This window comes from Eriocheir sinensis, chromosome 55 (genome assembly GCF_024679095.1).
Source record: "Eriocheir sinensis breed Jianghai 21 chromosome 55, ASM2467909v1, whole genome shotgun sequence".
Taxonomy (NCBI): domain Eukaryota; kingdom Metazoa; phylum Arthropoda; class Malacostraca; order Decapoda; family Varunidae; genus Eriocheir; species Eriocheir sinensis.
Window position 1 is genome coordinate 8,641,670 of NC_066563.1, and position 12,246 is coordinate 8,653,915.

At 46.1% G+C, this 12,246-nt stretch overlaps 1 protein-coding gene across 1 annotated transcript in view; it reads left to right on the forward strand.

The window, feature by feature from the left end:
• Positions 1–999: 999 nt before the first annotated feature.
• The window catches only part of LOC126984024 (transcriptional activator GLI3-like), an 87,290-nt gene continuing 76,043 nt past the window's right edge, over positions 1,000–12,246 (forward strand). Inside the window, exon 1 of the mRNA XM_050837365.1 lies at positions 1,000–1,465. The gene's annotated coding sequence lies outside the window, so the exon portion shown is untranslated. The remainder of the gene's footprint in view (positions 1,466–12,246) is intronic.

A 12,246-nucleotide genomic window follows, 5' to 3' on the forward strand; every position in this document is an offset into this window, starting at 1 on the left:
GATTACTACTTAAGGTGGCGTTGAAATTCCCTGTAGCGTATATTTGGATCACTATCTTACGTGGCGTTTAAATTTCTTCAACTATTACCACCAACTCTACCACTACTACTACTACTACTACTACTACTACTACTTCTACTATTACTGAGCGATCTCCTTGACTCTCTATGGTTGCTGGGCGCGAGGAAGGACACAGGACAAAGGGCGAAGGGCAAAAAATGGGTGTTGTTGATCTCTTTCGCTTCCTCCTGCTCTGTTTTCTGTCTCTCGCTTGCTTCGTGTTTGTTTGTTTGTTTGTTTGTTTAGTTTGCGTGTGTATGTGTTTGTTTGTTTTCTTGTTTGTCTTTTTACCGTTAGTTAATTGGTTGTTTTTTCTGTAAGGTTTGTTCTGCATTTTTTTCATTCTTGTCTATTCATTTTTTTTTTACATAATTCTCTCTCTCTCTCTCTCTCTCTCTCTCTCTCTCTCTCTCTCTCTCTCTCTCTCTCTCTCTCTCTCTCTCTCACCCCGATGAATTAAGTTTTCCTTTTTATTATTTTGTGCATTGGTATTTCATTTGTCACTTCCTTCTATTTTTTTTTACATCATATCCTTTGTTTTTTTTTCATATTTAGTTTTCATTATTATAATCATCAGTCATCATCATCATCAGCATTTACATTTTCAAGAGCAAACAACAACAACAAGTAATAGCAACAACAACAACAAGACGCACATGGTTTCTCTTACTCCTCTTCCACGAACTCTCTTTCTTCCTCATATGTGTGTGTGTGTGTGTGTGTGTGTGTGTGTGTGTGTGTGTGTGTGTGTGTGTGTGTGTGTGTGTAGCAACTCCACCTCCACCTCCTTCCCTTTCCTTCACGCCCCTCCCTCCATCCCCCCGTCCCCCTCCGTAGTAATGACCACAACGTAACAAGTTTCAAGAGCAAGGTGGAGAGTGTAGCGCGTGGTGGCGGGAGGAGGAGGGGTGAAGGAGTGGGGGGTGAAGCGAAGAAGGAAGGAGGAGGAGCAGGAGGGTGGAGACAGGCCGGGGTAGGAGGGAGGAGTGAGGGGGGGTCGCAAAAGAGGGAGGCGTCAGTCCGCTCTGGTCCCGAAGACTCGCAGTGGTTCAGTTGGGTCCACACCACATCGCTGAGAACACGCGTCACGCTGCCTCCACGCTCGTCCTCGCCTCGCTGGCACGTGCACCTTCACTCTTAAACTGGATTGTCTCGTCTTGCCAGCAGCTCTTTGTCACCCTCTCGGACCTGCACCTTGTGGATACTGTGTTCTGTGCAAGGCGTGATTCGTGACTCGCTCCTGTGTTGTGCGTGTGTTCGGTGTGTCTCTGGTGGTGGTGTGACTGGCCAAGCGGTGCCAAGTGACCCGGCAGTGAAGTGTTAGCGCAGTGCCACACGTTCCTTGTGGTCGCCCTCACGCACTCATGGATACCCTACACCCACCTGTCCATCCCACGGCCCACAGGTGAGTAATCATTAGCCAGGTGAAGCTTACGTAGTGTGTTATCTGAGGGTGTTGGGCGCCTCCTGATAAGAACTTCCCTGTTATCTAATCTCTTATGTGTCGGCTTCTTTGGTTATCTTTATAGCTTCGTCCACATCTTTGTGTTCATTCCGAATCAGTAAACATTTTGAGGAAGAGGAAGGAAGTCATGCGAAGTTGTGTTTTTGTTTTCATCTTCATTTGCTTTTTTGGTTATCTTCATGGCCTTCGTCTGTGATCTCATGGGCATCTTTGTGTTCATTCCGAATCAGTAAACATTTGAGGAAGTCATGCAAAGTAATCCTCTGAATGTCTCGGGCTTTTGCTAGGATGGTTTTTCAAGGCCAAAGAGGAGTTACGTTGAGTTGTCAAGAGTGTTTCTCCCATTCATATCGCGTAAGCATTCCAGAACTACAGCTAGAATCATGAAACCACCTATGGAAACCCCTATAACTCTCGCGATAGCCTTAAGCTGATGTACTAAGGCTCCGAAAGGTTTAACAATACGGACCTTAAGTCTCTTCCTCTTCCTCCACCCTCAGCAGGCAAGCGACCCAACACCTCAGACAAGGTACTATGATGCATGGCTCACCCGGGCGGACAGTGCATGCGGCTTACCATTAAACTTTTAGGCAGGGGAATGTCTTGTGTTGTCGCAGGTGGTTTGTTTACCTTGGACTGTCTCGTAGCGCCAAGGACCAAACTGTCATCTGTCACCCCCGGGCCTTGGCAGAACAAGACACACTCGGTTCCTGCTTGTCATTGCCGCCTAGGGTTGACGTGTGTGTGTAAAGTCAGCTTTTTAAACGTAATCCCAAATCGTGAAGGAGTATAGAATCGATCCAAGACATTCCGTATCTTTAGTTGGGAATATAGAATCAGTCTTACACTTACGGCATTTATAGTTGTCAGCGTCCATTCTCTTTACAATTCTTTCGTCTATATTCTTTGCTCTTCACTCCTATCGTTCACCAGGAAACATAAACTTTGGCGCAAGAGTAGAAGCAAAACACAAACTTTCTCAAACATACGTCGTTCACTCTCATCGGGGTTCATCCTCCCTTCCTTCGGTCATAAGACACCTGGCAGTTTCCGGGAGCAACTGTGCAAGGGGTCGTGGGCTGGGAGGTTGTAAGGGCGGTGAAGAAAGTGACGCGGAATCAACACGAGAATCTCTTGACTCTTCCTTTGCTCATCTCTTGCTCGGTAAGGTCACGGTCACCCCGCCCTCACCCTTCAGCTCCCCGCCAGCCACACGGACAGTCTTCCTCCTCCTTCTTGCTCTCTCGCCCCGTGTAACCAAGCCGTGTCCAAGCTTTCCTTTATGCATTCTGACACTTCTTCTTGATTGCATTCCGGCGTCACATTCCTCAAGTCTCTTCAGGTTTAAACTCTTTGCAAAAACGGACCTTACAAGTGGAGACTATGTTAGACTTGGTGTTTCTCTACTTGGTATGTTAATCTGTGTTCGTTTTTCAAGTCCTGGTTTGCAAAAATGAAATGTGGGTTTACCTTTTGAAATAATGTAGGAACTGTCGTGTTCAGCTAACTATCTACCCTTCAATCTTTTCTTCATGTCCTCCTCCTCTTTCTCTTTTTTTCCTCCATCGTCTTCCGCCTCTAACATTCTTTCTACTAACTTGCAAATCTTTTCACTCTTCTCGTCCTCCTCTTCCTCCTTCGTTTTCTTCCTCCACTTTCTCTTCTTTTCCCTCTTTCATTGTCTCCCGCCTCTTACATTCTACAAAACTTGTCAAACTTTTCACTCTTCTCTCCTTCCTCCGCCTTTGTTTTCTTCCTCCTCTTCCTCTTCTCTTCTTCATCGTCTTCCGCCTCTTACATTCCCTCTCTACTTCTCTACTTCAACTGTCTTCTCCTGGTTTAACTCTAGCGACTAAAAGCTAAATTCGATCAACACTCTCGGCCTCCTCCTCCATCTATTCTCTCAGCACGGGCAGCATCTCAGAGCCTCCTTTATGCTTCACTCCGCCCTTCGTTTGTCTCATTTATCATAGAGGAAAAAAAATATATACCTACTTACCTGTCGATCCCCATTCTTTACCTTTCCATTTATCTTCGTACCTGCTGCCACTCGAGGCCTTTGCACAGGTGACCACGCACGCACACACACACACACACACACACACACACACACACACACACACACGCACACACACCTGACGCCGCGGCCCCTCCCTTTACGCCCCCATTCAGGTGTGGTCGTGGGGAGGGGGAGGGGGGAGGGGATCCGGGCGGGGTCAACTGGTGCGTATTATTTGTCCTTGGCCGTGGCGGTGTGCGTCGTCCGTGGCTGCGGGGCTGACATCAAGGTTGGCTGACATCTTCACTGACCAACACGACTGACGGGGAAGGACGTTGGGTTTGGGAAGACGAGAGAGGAGGAAAATATCGTGTTGTGAGTCGTTAGTTCACCTTACCTTCAGTGTCCATCTTATTAACGTGATGTTATTTAAATTCATAGGAAGTTTAAGTGATTACTATTAAGTGGGAGAGGTGTAGAAGGAGGAAAGAGAGGGGAAAATATCGTAAAATGTGTCGTTAGTTAGGTCTATCTTCAGTTTCAATCTTATTCGTCTAGTATTAAGTACGTTGTAAATTTGGATGTGTTAAGGGATTTCTCCAAAGTACGACAGATTTAGGAGGAGGAGAGAGAGGCAAAATAATGTAAAATGCGTGAATAGTTAAGTCCGTCTTCAGTTACAAGCTTATGCGCCTGATATCATTAAGTCCAAACAAGTTCCAGGTATTTCCATCAGTAGGAAAGGTTTAGGTGGGTGAGGCCGAGGGGGGGAGGAAGGGAGAGGGGCGTGGAGGGGAATCGTATCATCACTTTAATGCGTCGTTAGCTGGGTTTGTCTTCATTACTATTCATGTTTTCCTTGGTGAGTATTTCCTCTAACTAACTCCAATACGTCTGATGAACTGGAGTGATCGGAATGTATAGTTAGTTTTGGGAAGGCGAGAAGGGGGAAGAATATACCACAAAGTTAGTTAGTTGAGTTTGCCTTCATTGCTATTCTTTATGTGTTCCTTGGTGAGCATTTCCTCTAACTAACTCCAATACGTCTGATGAACTGGAGTGATCGGAATGTATAGTTAGTTTTGGGAAGGCGAGAAGGGGGAAGAATATACCACAAAGTTAATAGCTAAGTTTGCCTTCATTGCTATTCTTTATGTGTTCCTTGGTGAGCATTTCCTCTAATTAACTCCAATACGTCTGGTGAACTGGAGTGATCGGAATGTATAGTTAGTTTTGGGAAGGCGAGAAGGGAGAAGAATATACCACAAAGTTAATAGCTAAGTTTGCCTTCATTGCTATTCTTTATGTGTTCCTTGGTGAGTATTTCCTCTAACTAACTCCAATACGTCTGATGAACTGGAGTGATCGGAATGTATAGTTAGTTTTGGGAAGGCGAGAAGGGAGAAGAATATACCACAAAGTTAGTTAGTTGAGTTTGTCTTCATTGCTATTCTTTATGTGTTCCTTGGTGAGTATTTCCTCTATTTAACTCCAATACGTCGGATGAACTGGAGTGATCGGAATGTATAGTTAGTTTTGGGAAGGCGAGAAGGGGAAAGAATATACCACAAAGCGTGTTGAGTTTAGATTTGCCTTAATTTTTACTCTTCATGTTGTTGTTTGGTTGGTTGTTCCTTGAGTTAACTTCAATATAAATGACGAACTGAAGGCAAGAAGGCATGAAAGGGGGACTTTTTATATTATTTTTTTACATCCTGTGCTCCTGTAAAAGATAGGAGAGATGAGTCAAAAAAGAAGGGGGGTCAGTTTCGAAAGGAGAGGGATATAGTATCGGGCTTTTCCTCTTTTTAGCTTATTTTTTTCCTTCTAGTTTGCTTTTTTTTCTAATGGTCTTTTATTTAGCTTTTTTTTCTCCTTTATTTTTTCCCTTGATCTGCTTCCTTCCTTCATCTAGTTTGCTTTTTTTTCTAACGGTCTTCTTTAGCGTTCTTTTCTCCTTTATTTTTGCCCTTGAGCTGCTTCCTTTATTGTTAAAAAAAAAAAAAGTACAAGGCGTGTTTAGTTAAGTTTCCCTTCAGTTGCATGTCTCCATTCCTGTTTTGGGGGGATCACTTCGTCTTATATATTCAAACTACCTCGTAACTCCGGCGCCGTCAAGGGAGTGATTTTTCTCGCGCGGGAGGAAAATATTGAAGTTCAGGGCCAAGGGAAGTATTCAACGCTGCCTCGCCTTTTTGCACCGGGGGGAGATAAGTCGCGGAGGTCGTTTGAATCCCACCCAATACGGACGCTAAGGGCGGATTCTTAAGCATTTCACCGCCCAAGTACCTGAACCCGATTGATCTCACCCGAACCCGCTTGATCTCACCCGAACCCGATTGATCTCCTCTTTTGCCTTTGAAGATAGTTGACGTGACGGGTGGAAGAGTCTGCTAATGACATCTTTCAATATTTCGGCTCCCAAGTACACACACATTAGAGAAGGCGTTCGTAGGAGTTTGGGGCATTTCCAGAGGTAGTTTTGTGACCCTTCTAGTATTTTGATCACTCTTTTGTGCCGTGAATCTACACATACACTCACTAGCACGGGATTCAACTCATTTTCGGCCTTTGGAAGTAGTTGATGTGATAGGCGGAAGCGTTGAGGATACCAAAGGGTGTTTCTGAAGGACCGTATGGCCGTCGATAGCGTCTTTGTATCTCATTATCGAACAGCAGCGAGTAGCGGGCTTTTTTATTAGTGTTTCCTTTTTTTGTGTGCCCTCGAGCTGTCTCCTTTGTTGTAAAAATAAAAATAAAAGTACGTCACCTTCTACTATATCCCCCTTCCCCCCTTCCCCACCCTCCCCAGCTTCCTCCTCCAGCAGGCCACCCGCTAATCATCCTCCTCCGCGTAGCTTTTCCTCTCTGCAGCAAGTGGCGTGACGGGTCCTGGGTAACCTTTGACCTGCTGCCGGGCGAGGACACTGACCCCTTGCTTCGTGACCAGGGGGTAGAGGGCGTTGGGGGAGGCAGCCTAGGCGTCCCTGCTCACCTTAAGGGTTGGAGGGTCGAGTGTGGGGGTCGAGGAGGAGGTTGTAATGTCAGTGTGATTCTTGAGAGGTTACTATGAGGTTGTGTGAAGTTGGAGGAGGTTCAAGGGACAGCCCAGGTATCTATCCTCGTCCTTAGGTGCTGGAGGGTGAAGGTGAGAGTCAAGAAAGAGTTGAGGAGGAGAATGTGATGTCCGTTTGATTCTTGAGAGGTTGCTATGAGGTGCTGTGAAGTTGGAGGAGGTTTGAGGGACAGCAAAGGCGTCTATCCTCGTCCTTAGGTGCTGGAGGGTGAGTGTGAGAGTCAAGAAAGAGTTGAGGAGGAGAATGTGATGTTAGTGTGATTCTTGAGAGGTTGCTATGAGGTGGTTTGAAGTAGGAGGGCGTTCGAGGGGCAGCAAAGGCGTCTATCCTCGTCCTTAGGTGCTGGAGGGTGAGTGTGAGCGTCGAGAAAGAATATATAATGACCAGGTGACTCTTGAGGGCCGGACGAGGCTCTCAGAAGACGGGTGAATCGAGTGCCTGCGTGCCCGGGGTCTTAAGGAGGAGGGAGAGAGTCGCCACTGATCGCCACACCTTTACCTTTACCTGGTCCTCCTGTCCCATCCACCCTCTTTTCTCTTTTATATTTTTCTCCTTTCCTTTTTTTCTTCTCTTTTTTTTCTTTTTTTTTCTTCTCGCCTTTCTTTTCCGGCTTTCTTTCTTTCCTTCCTTCCTTATTTCTATTCTTTTATTCTTTCATTCGTCCTCTTATTTTCTCTCTCTCTCTCTCTCTCTCTCTCTCTCTCTCTCTCTCTCTCTCTCTCTCTCTCTCTCTCTCTCTCTCTCTCTCTCTCTCTCTCTCTCTCTCTCTCTCTCTCTCTCTCTCTCTCTCTCTCTCTCTCTCTCTCTCTCTCTCTCTCTCTCTCTCTCTCTCTCTCTCTCTCTCTCGCTACCGGACATGAATTGATGGCGCTGTGTTGGATTATTTATGCTCCACGATTTATGCGGCTATCCGTTTACTTCTCGCCGGGATAGTTCTTGCATCTGTTTGCCGGAGAGGAGAGGAAGGTGTGAGAGGGAGAAATAAGAGGAGTTAAGATTCGTAAGGTATTTGGGTAGTGAGAGGCATTAGGTTACGTTAGGTTAGGTTAGGTTGGGTTTTTGGTAGGTTAAGTTTGCTGGAATTGAAAGGGAAGGTGTAAAGAGAATATAAGATAAGATAGAGCTTAGATTTGCGGGTTATATGTGTGGTGAGAGGGTTTAGGTTAAGTTATGTTAGGTTTGTCGGAAGGGAAGAGCAACTATGAAGAGAAGAGAAGAGAAGAATGAGTTTAGATTTGTGGGTTTTGAGTGTGGTGAGAGAGGGTTTAGTTTATATTAGGTTAGGTAAGGTTTGTCGGACGGATAAGAAAATATGAGGAAGGAAGGATGTGAAGGAACGAAGTGAGTGTCGTAGATAGGTTAGGGTTAAGGTTAGGTTAGGTTAGGCAGGGAAGGAACGAGGTGTGAGAGGTGCCGGGTCTTGAGGTTATGTGTTTGGCATGCTCGCTTAGGTCATCAGCCTCTCACAGCGCTCACTCTCACCGCTCTCACCTCCCCCTCCCTCTCCCTCAGACCCTCCATCTACTCTTCTTGGTCCTCTCTCACCCACTCCTCCTCCTCCTCCTCCTCCTCCTCTTCTTCCTTTCGATCGGTAGGAGAGAGAGGTAGCTTGTTGGTCCATCCTCTTAGCCTTCCTCCTCCTCCTCTTCCATTGAGATCATTTCAAGGTCATTGCGAAGTTGAAAGAGGATGTGTATTGAGTCAGCGAGACGCGGCTCATGGAAACAACCCCAAGGTCAATATGTGTGTGCGTATATATATGTGTGTGTGTGTGTGTGTGTGTGTGTAGAGGGGAATCGAACCCGGGACCCTGGCATTGTTCTGAGGGTTATGGTCGGGGATTCGGGTTTCGTAGTTGAGCTTTTGTGAATGTGTGTGTGTGTGTGTGTGTGTGTGTGTGTGTGTGTGTGTGTGTGTGTGTGTGTGTGTGTGTCCTGCCGCGTTCCTCTGGCGTGTAGGATTTTTCAAGGGATGACTAAGCAGGCCTTCTCCCCCCCCTTCACACACACACACACACACACACACAAACAAACACACACACTCCTGACACTAACAGATTTCTCCTTTATCGAGATGGACTGAAGTGTGTGTGTGTGTGTGTGTGTGTGTGTGTGTGTGTGTGTGTGTGTCTATCTATCTATCTATTTCTAAGCATCTCTGTCTCCTAACTTTCTCTCTCTCTCTCTCTCTCTCTCTCTCTCTCTCTCTCTCTCTCTCTCTCTCTCTCTCTCTCTCTCTCTCTCTCTCTCTCTCTCTCTCTCTCTCTCTCTCTCTCTATCTATCTATCTATCTATCTATCTTCCTTTCTCTCATTTTAGTGTTTTTTTTTCTACTTTTTTTTTTTTTTTGCATGGATGGAAATGTTTCTTTATATATATTTTTCGAAGGCTTTGATCTGCCTGACGAAGCGCCGTAATGGACACGTTTGCTCACGAGTCTCCGTCAGCGTGAAGGGAAAATACTGCGTGATTAGGGGTGTGTGGTGGGGAGGGGGGGGGGAAGGTACTTGTTTTTTCCTGCCCCTCCTTTCCCTCCCTCATGAGTTCTTTTTTTTCTTTTTTTCTCTCCATTCCTCCCTCCTTAGTCGTGAAGGGTAGGGTGTCACGTGATTATGGGAGATTGTTTTTGTTGTTTTCCTTCCTTTTTGTTGTTCTTCCTCTTTTCTTTGTCTTTTATTTATTTTCCTTCATTTATTATTATTACTCTTATCTTCTTCTTTTCCTTCATTTTTTTCTAGTCACTTTTCTTCTTCTTTTCCTTCATTTTTTTCTAGTTACTCTTTTCTTCTTTTCCTTCATTTTTTTATCATTTCTCTTCTTCTTTTCTCCTTTTCTTTCTCTTTTTCTTTCTTCTTTGCGTCTTTCCAGAACCTCGTGGCAGCAGGTCTGTTTTGTCTTTCACGTAACGGAAGGAGGAGGAGGAGGAGGAGGATGGGGTCGTCTTCCGGGTAGGAGATAAGATGTTCTCCATCCTCCATCGACTACCCGACCCTCTTTTGTTTCCTCTCCTCTCTCTCCCTCCCTCTCCCTTTCCTCTCCTTCACTCTCTCCCTCTCTCTTTCTCTCCATGACCACAACCCCCAACGCCTCCTCTTCTCTTCTCCTCTTTCACCCCCTTTTCCCTCCCTCCCGATTCACTCTTCTTCCTTTCCCTCCCTCCCTCCTTCTTACCCAACCGTCTCCTCCTCTTTCCTCCCTCCTCTTCCCTCTCCTTCAATTACCATACCGTAAACTCTCCTCTCTTTGATGACGGTCCAGTTTTCCTTCGGTAGCCTTCCCCCAATTCATTTCTCCCTTCCTCCTCTTACCTTTCTCTCTGTCCAGGTAAAATTGGCGGCCGTGGAGAACAGGTGTGGCGGACAGGTGCGTGACGGTATGACAGGTGTAAGAGAGGGAAGGTGAAGGCGTGGATTGGCAGGTAGATGAAGGGAGTGGTTGGTGTTTTTGGCAGGTGTGAGGAAACAGATGTGGATGCAAACAGGTGGAAAAGGCAGGTGTGTGGAGAGGTGTAAGTGAAGGGTAAGGAAGTGAAGTGCTAGACAAGACAACAGGTGGGCTCAGAAACAGCTGGTAAAGTAGTAGTAGTAGTAGTAGTAGTAGTAGTAGTAGTAGTAGTAATAGTAATAGTTGTCAGATATGATGCCGGGTATACGAACAGAGAAAGAGGAAGTGTAAATTAAAGACAGCAAGTGGAAAATTACTGGTAGTCAGATGTGTGAAGAGAAGAGGTGAAGTGAAGAGAAAAAGAGAGAGGTGTGAGAGGAGGGGAAGGGAAGTGAAGTGTAGGCATTCACGTCACCTTGAAGACTTCCTTTGCATGGTCATGTCAGCATAACCTCGTCATTCTCTTGGACACGTAACCACTACCACCACCACCACCACCACCTTAAGCCTTTAGATCCCCCCTCTCCCCCTCTTTTCTTCTCTTCAATCTCTAACTCATTTTCCTCCTCCATTACACTCTCCAACTCTCTCTCCTCACTCTCTTCTCCTCTTTTCTTCTCCTCTTCATTCTCTAACTCATTTTCCTCCTCCACTACACTCTCCAACTCTCTCTCCTCACTCTCTTCTCCTCTTTTCTTCTCCTCTTCATTCTCTAACTCATTTTCCTCCTCCACTACACTCTCCAACTCTCTCTCCTCACTCTCTTCTCCTCTTTTCTTCTCCTCTTCATTCTCTAACACATTTTCCTCCTCCATTACACTCTCCAACGCTCTCTCTCCTCACTCTCTTCTCCTCTTTTCTTCTCCTCTTTCATTCTCACTCAATTTCCTACTCCACTACACTCTCCAACTCTCTCTCCTCACTCTCTTCTCCTCTTTTCTTCTCCTCTTCATTCTCTAACTCATTTTCCTCCTCCATTACACTCTCCAACTCTCTCTCTCCTCACTCTCTTCTCCTCTTCATTCTCTAACTCATTTTCCTCCTCCATTACACTCTCCAACTCTTTCTCTCCTCCCTCTCCTTCTCCGTTATCCTCCTCTTCTTCCTCCTCTTTTCTTCTTTTCCACTCCACTCTGCTTTCTCTTCCAACTCTTCTCCTCTTCCTCCTTCTCTTTTCTCCTCTTCCAATACACTGCTTTCTCTTCCAACTCGTCTCATTCTCCTTCTCTTTCCTCCTCTTCTTCCTCCGTTCCTATCATTGTCTCTCTCGTTTCTCACCCCTTAAACCTCCTCCACCACCCTTTTCTTCTCTCCAATCCACTCTGCTTTCTCTTCCAACTCTTCTCCTCATTCTCCTTTTCTTCCCTCCTCTTCTTCCTCCTTTCCTATCATTGTCTCTCTCGTTTCTCACCCCTTAAACCTCCTTCACCGCCACCACCACCGCCACCACCACCGTCACCGCCACCAGCATTCGTCTTGGCCGGCTCTCTGCGTTGCCTTGGCCGTGGCGGAGGATGCGAGGGTCAAGGGAAAGGCGGTGTTAAGGTGAAGGTTCCGGATGAAGACTGAGTTGAATCCTCGGCTGGACTCGTGTTTGGGGAAGGAGAGTGGTATGTGTGTGTGTGTGTGTGTGTGAATGTGATAGACGACAGGCGGGTTGTGTGTGTGTGTGTGTGTGTGTGTGTGTGTGTGTGTGTGTGTGTGTGTGTGTAGGGGCCGGATGAGCCGCTGCTATAGGCCCGTTAGCCAGGTCGGACGGTCGGGTGGTCGGGTCGGCGAAGTACCGCTAGTCGACCAGCCGACCGCCGCCTCTACCGCCGCCGCTCCGTGCAGACAGACAGACGGACGGACACAGGGAGCGGTAGAAAGACAGATGGAAGAGTAGATAGACAGACAGATAGATAGATAGACAGACATATGTATACAAAGACAGGCAGATGGAGAAGTTGACAGGCAGATGGACGGAAGAATAGACAGACAGCCAAATAGACGGAATTATGAATAGCCAAAAAATAGACAGACGAACGGAAGAGCATGTAAACAGATAGATAGATAGGCAGAAAGACAGACAGAGATATGGACAGACAAACACAGTAATAGACAGACAGACATAGATGATAAAACAAATAAATAAACACTGAAACACAACCAACCAAACAAAAGAAAAACACAAACAGAAACTAAACACAAACACAAACACACAAAACACATTAATTCACAAACCTCCACTTACCTACCAACAAATCCTTCTTCCATCAACCT